We start from the raw sequence: 10264 nt of genomic DNA, 5'->3' as shown, positions 1-10264 counted from the left end.
ATCAGGCGACCATATCAGCAAACCCTCGAGCCACACGGTGCTGTTGATGAATGCCTGGTCAGTACAAAATAAAACTGCCCTCATCCATGATGTAATTCTGGATGAGGCTGCTGACCTGGCGTTCATTACTGAGACCTGGGTGGGAGAGGAGGGTGGTGTTCCCCTCTCCCAGCTGTGTCCGCCTGGGTACTTGGTCCAGCACCAAGGTCGCTTGGAGGGTCGGGGAGGGGGAGTTGCTATAGTCTATAGAAGTTCTATCTCCTTGACCAGGCTTCCTGTCCCTTTGAGAGGAGGTCTCGAGGGCCTGTATTGTGTGTTGGGCTCGCGAGACAGGTTAGGGATTCTGTTGGTGTACCGCCCACCCTGCTGCGTACCAACAGTCTCCCTGCCTGAGCTGACGGAGATAGTCTCGGACCTGGTGTTGAGGACTCCCAGGCTGTTGGTGCTGGGGGACTTCAACATCCATGCCGAGGCTGCCTTGACTGGGGCGGCTCAAGACTTCATGGCCACCATGACAACCATGAGGCTGTCTCAATGTGTCATCGGCCCGACGCATGAGAAGGGCCACACCTTGGACCTGGTTTTCTCAACGGGACTGGAAGATGGTGGTTTGGATGTGGAGGGGCTGGTTGTGACCACATTGTCATGGTCAGACCACTTCCTGGTCAAGTTCAGTCTATTAGCTTCTTCTTCCCTCTGCAAGGGTGGGGGATCTATTAAGATGATCCGCCCTCGGAGACTAATGGATCCAGATGGATTCCTGAATGCTCTGGGGGATTATCCGTCTGATATGGTCGGCGCTCCTGTCGAAGCTCAGGTCACCCTATGGAATAGGGAGATGACCCGGGCGGTTGACACGATTGCGCCTAAGCGCCCTCTCCCTGCTCGCCGAGCCCAGAAAGCTCCTTGGTATACTTCTGAACTGCGGGCGATGAAGCGAGAGGGGAGACGGCTGGAGCGCAGGTGGAGGAAATCCCGCTGGGAGTCCGATCGAACACGACTTAGAGCCCATTATCGGGCCTATTTCGTGGCAATACGGCTGGCGAAATGGCAATATTTCTCCAGCTGTATTGCTTCCTCAGAATGTTGTCCAGCAGAGCTGTTTCGGGTGCTCCGGGATCTTCTTCAACCAGGAAATCCGGTGGAGGTCCCGGACTGCTGTGATGAGTTTGCCATACATTTTGAGGGAAAAATCGCTCAGATTCGCAGTGGGTTGGACTCTACAGTTACTGCACAATCAGAGGATGTGTCCAGTGTGCCGTGCTTAGGTGCAGTATTAATGGATGAGTTTCAATTGTTGAGACCTGATGATGTGGACAGGGTGCTTGGATCTGACCGTTCTACCACCACTCCGCTCGACCCTTGCCCATCCTGGCTAATTGGAAGATCAGCCAGGGGGGTTCGCACCTGGGTCCAGGAGGCTGTGAACGCCTCTCTGAGAGAGGGAGTGCTCCCTACCTCCTTGAAAGAGGCGGTAATTCGACTATTCCTTAAAAAGCCTAACCTGGACCCAAGGCTGGTGGTCAACTACCGACCAGTGGCGAACCTCCCTTATTTGGGCAAGGTGTTGGAGCGGGTTGTGGCCGGGCAACTCCAGGCGCTGCTGGATGAAACGGATTTTCTGGATCCATTTCAATCAGGTTTCAGGCCGGGTTCTGGTACAGAGACTGCCTTGGTCGCCCTGTATGATGACCTTTGCTGGGAGAGAGACATGGGGAGTGTGACCCTGTTGACACTCCTCGACCTCTCAGCGGCTTTCGACACCATCGACCATGGTGTCCTTCTGGATAGGCTGGCTGGGTTGGGAGTTGGGGGCACCGTTTTACGGTGGTTCCGCTCCTTCCTGGCTGACCATGTCCAGAGGGTGGTGCTGGGGGACAGTTGCTCTGCCCCATGGCAGTTGTGTCATGGGGTTCCTCAGGGCTCAATACTGTCCCCCATGCTGTTCAACATCTACATGAAACCGCTGGGAGAGGTCATCAGGCGGTTTGGGCTGAGGAGTCAGCAATATGCTGACGATACTCAGCTCTACGTCTCGTTTTCCACCAATCCAGGTGACGCAGTTTCTGTGCTGAACTCGTGTCTGGACCTGATAATGGACTGGATGAGGGTTAATAAATTGAAACTCAATCCAGACAAGACGGAAGTGCTGTTAGTGGGTGCTTCACCAGACAGGCTGGAGGGCCATTTCCCCACCCTGAATGGGGTTACACTCCCTCTAAGGGGCAGGGTCCACAGCTTGGGGGTGCTCCTAGACCCCAGTCTAACACTGGAAGCCCATGTGGACTTGGTGGCCAGGGGCGCCTTCCTTCAGCTGCAGAAATTATACCAGCTACGGCCCTACCTGGACGAGCGGAGTCTCATGACAGTCACACATGCACTGGTAACAGCCCGCATAGATTACTGCAATGCGCTTTACGTGCGCCTGCCTTTGAAGATGGTCCGGCGACTGCAACTGGTCCAGAATCGAGCTGCGCGGCTGGTGAGTGGTGCAGCGGCCAGGGAACATATCAAGCCGATTCTGTATAAGTTACATTGGCTACCAGTTGCTGCCCGGGCCCAATTCAAAGTGCTTGTTTTGACATATAAAGCCCTAAACGGCTTGGGCCCTGGATACCTGAAGGACCGCCTCCTTCCATATGAACCTACCCGGCAGTTGAGATCTAGCCAGGGGGCCCTTTTGAAAGAGCCATCCCTTAAGGAGGTAAGAGGGACGGTTTGTAGACAAAGGGCCTTTTCGGCAGCTGCCCCCAGACTATGGAATGCCCTCCCAACTGAGATTCGTCTGGCGCCGACGCTGATGACATTTCGGCGCCAGGTCAAAACCTTCCTGTTCCAGAAGGCTTTTAATTGAAATAATATTAGCTGTGGGTCTGATGGCAATTTTAATTGTATTTTAATTGTATTTTAATTATTTTATCTTTTACTGCATTGAATTTTAATTATTGTAAGCCGCCCAGAGACCTCTGGGTAGTGTGGGCGGCATATAAATTGAATAAATAAATAAATAAATAAAATATCTGGAATGCATTAATTTCTGGCCAACAATTTCCATTTCCAATCAAGGAAGAAAGAGAGTGAGTGACTTTGTGTGGGGGTGGATGTTTTACCACGGGGGGAGGACACACACGACTGGGCTACTTCATCTGGTCACGGCACCCAGAATACAACCACGTGTTGTAAAGAGTCCAAACAACACCATCTTTGAAAAAGCTCCTTCCCTTTTTACTGCCAAGGCAGGGATGTTCAAGCCCACACAAGGCATGATTTACACAGATAAATTAAATGGGCTAAATTTCTTTGCCTACTTTACTTGCCCTGTACAGTTATCTGACACCTACTCTCCAAAGAGTTGTTTGCGAAGGAAGAAACAAACACACGTCTCCTGAGTGCAAATGGCTGGCTGAAGTTGTGCCAAGAAGAACCGTATGATATGACAAATAATAAAGCAAAAACAATCAGGCAGGGGAGTGCAGCATGAAATGGAGCTACGTGGAAAGCATCACAATAAGCACACAATATGCAAGCCAAAAGATTTTTGCTGTTGCTGCACTGGGAATAATGTACCTGTGAATGCAGAGCAGGGAATCTGCAGATATGCAAAGGATATAACTTCTGAAAGTAAACTGCTATATGTTAAGAAATTTCCATAGTCTGATAGTGAGTTACACAAACTGGCATGCAACCGATACATCCACAGAGAATTCTTAACTTACAACCATTCAATTCCAAATGCTACATCTTTTGTTTAACGATGCAACAGGATTTCCGTCATAGAATAAATAAGCAAGGAAAAGAATCCAGCATCCTGGTTTTCAGGCAGCATACTGTTATTCTGAGTCATACTTCTCACAAGGACTGAAAAATATATCTAATTCTATCTTTTCTGTTCTACAGCACATTTTTATTCATATCATAATACATAATCATTATAAAGGTTAAAAGAGACAATGTTTTAGACCTAATTGATAAACGGAAGATCAGTAAGTTACTGCGCCCAGATGGCAGCCACCCAAGGGTTACTAAGGAACTGAGAAATCAAGTTCCTGATCTCTTAACTAAAATATACACCTTGTCCCTTAAAACAGTCACAGTGCCAGATGTCACACCAATCTTTAAACAGGGAAGGAGGGGGGACTCTGGAAACTACAGGCCGGTTAGCCCAACGTCTGTTCCAGGGAGAAACCTTTTAGAATTCTTTGAAAAGGTCAACAGGCATGTGGATGTGGGCGAACCATTAGAGATTATCTATCTGGATTTTCAGAAGACGTTTGACATGGTCCCTCACCAAAGGCTGCTGAGAAAACTCCACAGTCAGGGGATAAGAGGGCAGGTCCTCTTATGAATGGGTTGAGAACCAGGAAACCAGGAGAGTAGGTCCAGTCAACAGGCGATTTTCACAATGGCGAGAGGTGAAAAGCGGTGTGCCCCAGGGATCTGTCCTGGGACGAGTACTTTTCAATCAGTACAGAAATGACCTGGAGGCAGGGAGAAGCAGGGAGGTGGCCAAGTTTGCCGTATGCTTTCTGGGAATGCTCCCGTTTTGTAAGCATAACTAAATTGTTTCTTTAATTCATGGCTGAAGGATGATACCAGTTCAAGAGTCTAAATTTAGCCTCCAGCTACTGCAGTACAGAAAAGTAAATCACGTAAAATTAAATAAAATAAACAAGCCTTGGCGCTCATTATGTCCGATAATAATCATTGTTTGCCATCAATTTAATTCCAACTTATAGCAACTCCAGCCAAGGATTTGTAGGTATACTCTTGAAGTGGTCTACATTTTCTTTTTCTGATGGTACCCTGAGACAGTGCAGTTTGTTCAGGACTAAAGAAGTTGGCTCTTTACCTCGGACACACACTGGAGAACTGAACTCAGAACCTCTGACATTTCAGCCAAATATTTAACTCACTGAGCCATCTATCCTCTCCAAGTAATGTTCAGTGTATTCTGGTGCTTGAAGCACTATGGGGAGGTACATCAGCAGCACTCTTTGCTTTTTGCCAATGCAAAATTACATCTAAGTGAGAACCACTATCCACCCTGGAGTGGAAATGGTGGCCCTTTCTTGGCAGAGCACAGCCATGGCACACATGGCACCAGGGCTTGCATCGAGGAGGGAATGATTGGAGGGGAGGGTTTTCAACCACACTTGAGGTGGGCAGGAAAAGGCCATGGGCATTAGATGAGATGCATCGAGGAGGGACTGACAAGAGAGCGGGGCGGGTGGGAGGGACCATGCGTGGGTTGGGCCCGAAAGGCAGGGTGGGGATAGAGGGGGCTTGAGGGGAGGAGAGAGAAGAGGGTAGGGGGTGAAGAGGGATTTGTGGTAGGCAGGGCACGCAGCGGGGAGCAGAGGGGGCATTGCGGGAGGGTTTGTGAAAGGAAAGGGGTGGGACTGGGCGTGAGGAGGGATGGACAAGAGGGGTTTATTTGCTTAATGGAGCTGAATGAGAAGAAAGGAATGTTATTTTCTTGGGTATATAAGGGGAAAATGAAACCCAGTCTATCAGAGGTGTTTTCTTCTCTCTACACCAAGAGAGACTGTTAATAACTGACTGAATCCTCCGCAGAGAAGACCATGAAAAGCATTTCCTCGACATCGAACCCAGATAGGGCCCGAGACATATGTCCCCCACCCGAATATTGAAGCCAAGCCTGATGTTGTCTTTGAACAGAAGAGAAATCACCACTTCTGTTCAGGAAAGCCCACGGAAGGGATTTCCTTGACAACCAATCGCTCAAGACGGGTAGAGGATATACGTCGCCTAATCCAATATGAAAGGCGCCTAAGGACGCACCACGCCACCGAAGTGAAACAATGCAAAGACTGATAGTTTCCTTCAACCAGAAGAGAAATTACTTCTTCTCTTCAAGAAAGCCATGAAAGTCATTTCCTAGAAATCCAATCACACACGACGGGTAAAGGAAATCTTTTTCGTAATGAAAATGGCACTACGAACCCAGCCCCCCCATTTACGACGAAGCCAAGCCTGATGTTGTCTTTGAATAGAAGAGAAATCACCACTTCTGTTCAGGAAAGCCCACGGAAGGGATTTCCTTGACAACCAATCGCTCAAGACGGGTAGAGGATATACGTCGCCTAATCCAATATGAACGGCGCCTAAGGATGCACCACGCCACCGAAGTGAAACAATGCAAAGATTGATACTTTCCTTCAACCAGAAGAGAAATTACTTCTTCTCTTCAAGAAAGCCATGAAAGTCATTTCCTACAAATTCAATCACACAGGACGGGTAAAGGAAATCCTTTTCGAAATGAAAATCGCACTACGAACCCAGCCCCCCCAATTACGACGAAGCCAAGCCTGATGTTGTCTTTGAACAGAAGAGAAATCACCACTTCTGTTCAGGAAAGCCCACGGAAGGGATTTCCTTGACAACCAATCGCTCAAGACGGGTAGAGGATATACGTCGCCTAATCCAATATGAACGGCGCCTAAGGATGCACCACGCCACCGAAGTGAAACAATGCAAAGACTGATAGTTTCCTTCAACCAGAAGAGAAATTACTTCTTCTCTTCAAGAAAGCCATGAAAGTCATTTCCTACAAATTCAATCACACACGACGGGTAAAGGAAATCCTTTTCGTAATGAAAATCGCACTACGAACCCAGCCCCCCCATTTACGACGAAGCCAAGCCTGATGTTGTCTTTGAACAGAAGAGAAATCACCACTTCTGTTCAGGAAAGCCCACGGAAGGGATTTCCTTGACAACCAATCGCTCAAGACGGGTAGAGGATATACGTCGCCTAATCCAATATGAACGGCGCCTAAGGATGCACCACGCCACCGAAGTGAAACAATGCAAAGACTGATAGTTTCCTTCAACCAGAAGAGAAATTACTTCTTCTCTTCAAGAAAGCCATGAAAGTCATTTCCTAGAAATCCAATCACACACGACGGGTAAAGGAAATCCTTTTCGTAATGAAAATCGCACTACGAACCCAGCCCCCCCATTTACGACGAAGCCAAGCCTGATGTTGTCTTTGAACAGAAGAGAAATCACCACTTCTGTTCAGGAAAGCCCACGGAAGGGATTTCCTTGACAACCAATCGCTCAAGACGGGTAGAGGATATACGTCGCCTAATCCAATATGAACGGCGCCTAAGGATGCACCACGCCACCGAAGTGAAACAATGCAAAGATTGATACTTTCCTTCAACCAGAAGAGAAATTACTTCTTCTCTTCAAGAAAGCCATGAAAGTCATTTCCTACAAATTCAATCACACACGACGGGTAAAGGAAATCCTTTTCGAAATGAAAATCGCACTACGAACCCAGCCCCCCCAATTACGACGAAGCCAAGCCTGATGTTGTCTTTGAACAGAAGAGAAATCACCACTTCTGTTCAGGAAAGCCCACGGAAGGGATTTCCTTGACAACCAATCGCTCAAGACGGGTAGAGGATATACGTCGCCTAATCCAATATGAACGGCGCCTAAGGATGCACCACGCCACCGAAGTGAAACAATGCAAAGACTGATACTTTCCTTCAACCAGAAGAGAAATTACTTCTTCTCTTCAAGAAAGCCATGAAAGTCATTTCCTACAAATTCAATCACACACGACGGGTAAAGGAAATCCTTTTCGAAATGAAAATCGCACTACGAACCCAGCCCCCCCAATTACGACGAAGCCAAGCCTGATGTTGTCTTTGAACAGAAGAAAAATCACCACTTCTGTTCAGGAAAGCCCACGGAAGGGATTTCCTTGACAACCAATCGCTCAAGACGGGTAGAGGATATACGTCGCCTAATCCAATATGAACGGCGCCTAAGGATGCACCACACCACCGAAGTGAAACAATGCAAAGACTGATACTTTCCTTCAACCAGAAGAGAAATTACTTCTTCTCTTCAAGAAAGCCATGAAAGTCATTTCCTACAAATTCAATCACACACGACGGGTAAAGGAAATCCTTTTCGAAATGAAAATCGCACTACGAACCCAGCCCCCCCAATTACGACGAAGCCAAGCCTGATGTTGTCCTTGAACAGAAGAGAAATCACCACTTCTGTTCAGGAAAGCCCACGGAAGGGATTTCCTTGACAACCAATCACTCAAGACGGGTAGAGGATATACGTCGCCTAATCCAAAATGAAAGGCGCCTAAGGACGCACCACACCCCCAAAATTAAACAATGCAGAAACTTGCCAGAACGAACCCTTCTTCAAAATGCGACGATGCCAAACCTGCTATGACCATGGAGCAGAAGAGAAACTAACAATTCTCAAATGCTTAAGTACTCTCCTTGACACCCTCCCTCCAATGACGGGTAGAAGGAGCTTTCCTGCCTGAAGATTAGAACTTCAGCCAGCTGCAGCACGAGACGATGCCAAGCCTGCCTATTTCCCTCTAAGGGAAGAAAAGCCAATGCTTCCCTTCCTGAAAAAAAATCAATACTAGGATTATCTTGACACCCACCCACGAGACGGGTACATGAAATATTTCTCCTGTCTCAGCTTTAAAACAGCACCCCTGTCTAAAAGGCAACGACAAAAGCCTGCTGAATTCACAATAACACTGGAGAAGCTATCGCTTCCCATCAGCCAAGGAAATAAGCAGACTTTGCATTGTCTCATTTCAGAAAGTGCCACTGATGGGTCAATTTTAATATTGGTATAGGGGACATGTTTCTCAGCCCCTACCTGGGTGGCTGTCAAGGAAATGCTTTCCATGGTCTTCCCTGAAGAGAATTCAGTCAGTTATTAAGAGTCTCTCTTGGGGTAGAGAGAAGAAAAGAAGTCTGATGGGGTCGTTTGTAGCTTCTGGAAATAGCTGATTTGAAATTTGGGATGCAGCACATTATTTTAAGCAGAACCGTGCATTAAATGGGTAGAAACAGACCCATAAAAGGACTCTCTCTCTTTCCCCTTATATACCCAAGAAAATAACATTCCTTTCTTCTCATTCATCTCTATTATGCAAATAAACCCCTCTTGTCCATCCCTCTCCACTCCCAGGACCACCCCTTTCCTTTCACAAACCCTTCTGCAATGCCCCCTCTGCTCCCTGCTGCGGGCCCTGCCTACCACAAATCCCCCTTCACCTTCAACCCTCTTCTCTCTCCTGCCCTCAAGCCCCCTCTATCCCCACCCTGCCTTTCGGGCCCAACCCAAGCATGGTCCCTCCCACCCACCCCGCTCTCGTCAGTCCCTCCTCGACGCATCTCCTCTAATGCCCATGGCCTTTTCCTGCCCACCTCAAGTGCGGTTCTGCCCCCTCCCCACCCCTCATTCCCTCCTCGACGCGAGCCCTGTCTATCCCCCCGTATTTTTCCGGCCACCACGAGCGTGGTTCTCCACCCCCCATTCTGCAGTCATTCCCTCCATGACCCAAGCCCTGTCCATTTCCTCCCCCCGCCCCACAAGTTTGGTTCTCTCCCCCACCCCCCAAGGAAGTTCTGTCATTCAGTGCTTGCCACACCATCTGTCTTTCCCCTCTCAGGTCATTTCCTCCCCAACACACATCCCTTCCTGATGCCAGCTGTGTTCTATTGTTTTTCTTTTGCTATCAAGGGTGCCAACTCAAGTCTCTCATAAGGAGGCATTTTCCCCTCGTTTTGCCAATGGTCGTTGGCCACAGGTTGAAAGAAAAAAGAATGGCTGGACTATGTTTCAAGTTCAGGTTTGGCAAATATAGCACTTCCATATGGTCTAGTGTGGGAACGCTCCCCTCCAGGTCACTAGCTGATGTCTGTTCTTCAGTGCAGAGTACACTCTCCTGGCATAGTGAGAGCGACTCCTGACGGGGAGGGGTGACTCACCCAGTCTGCCTATTTGCCCTTAGAGTTAGAGCGTAACTTCAAAAGATTTCTCCGGCCTATCCTGAGTGGCCATGAGGTAACTAGTGTCCCATCTGAATTCTGTCAACAATCTGAAAGCTTGTTAAGGTTCATAAAAGGGAGTTCTCAGGGCCTTGCCTAAGGAATTCCGCTGGCGGACATCTACATGTCCAATGACTTCTTGCTTCTCTCTAAGGTTAATTGCTTTCTCTTTGTTCTGTGATCACCTAAACCTTTAGCCTTTTCGTTTCGTGATCACTGCAGTCTAGGATGTCTCTCAGGCATGAGATGTTTCAGCAGATGCAGAAGCCACTTTGTTTTATATGCCTTCACTCCAGTTCTTTCAACAAAGAGTTCATGTGCTTGCATTTGATGGCTCACTGAGCTTTCTAATGCAAAGTGCACATCTCCGACGTTCTGCAGGGAGAAAAGAAGATAAAATTGCAATGGTCA

General features: G+C 48.1%; 1 long non-coding RNA gene across 1 annotated transcript in view; it reads right to left on the bottom strand.

Annotated features, from left to right (window-relative positions):
• LOC140704648 (uncharacterized) overlaps nt 1-10264 on the bottom strand; it is a 113541-nt gene that overhangs the window by 9391 nt on the left and 93886 nt on the right. The window lies entirely within an intron of this gene.

This window comes from Pogona vitticeps, chromosome 2, assembly GCF_051106095.1.
Source record: "Pogona vitticeps strain Pit_001003342236 chromosome 2, PviZW2.1, whole genome shotgun sequence".
In the NCBI taxonomy this organism is placed as follows: Eukaryota; Metazoa; Chordata; class Lepidosauria; order Squamata; family Agamidae; genus Pogona; species Pogona vitticeps.
This window is presented reverse-complemented; position numbering and strand designations above follow the sequence as displayed.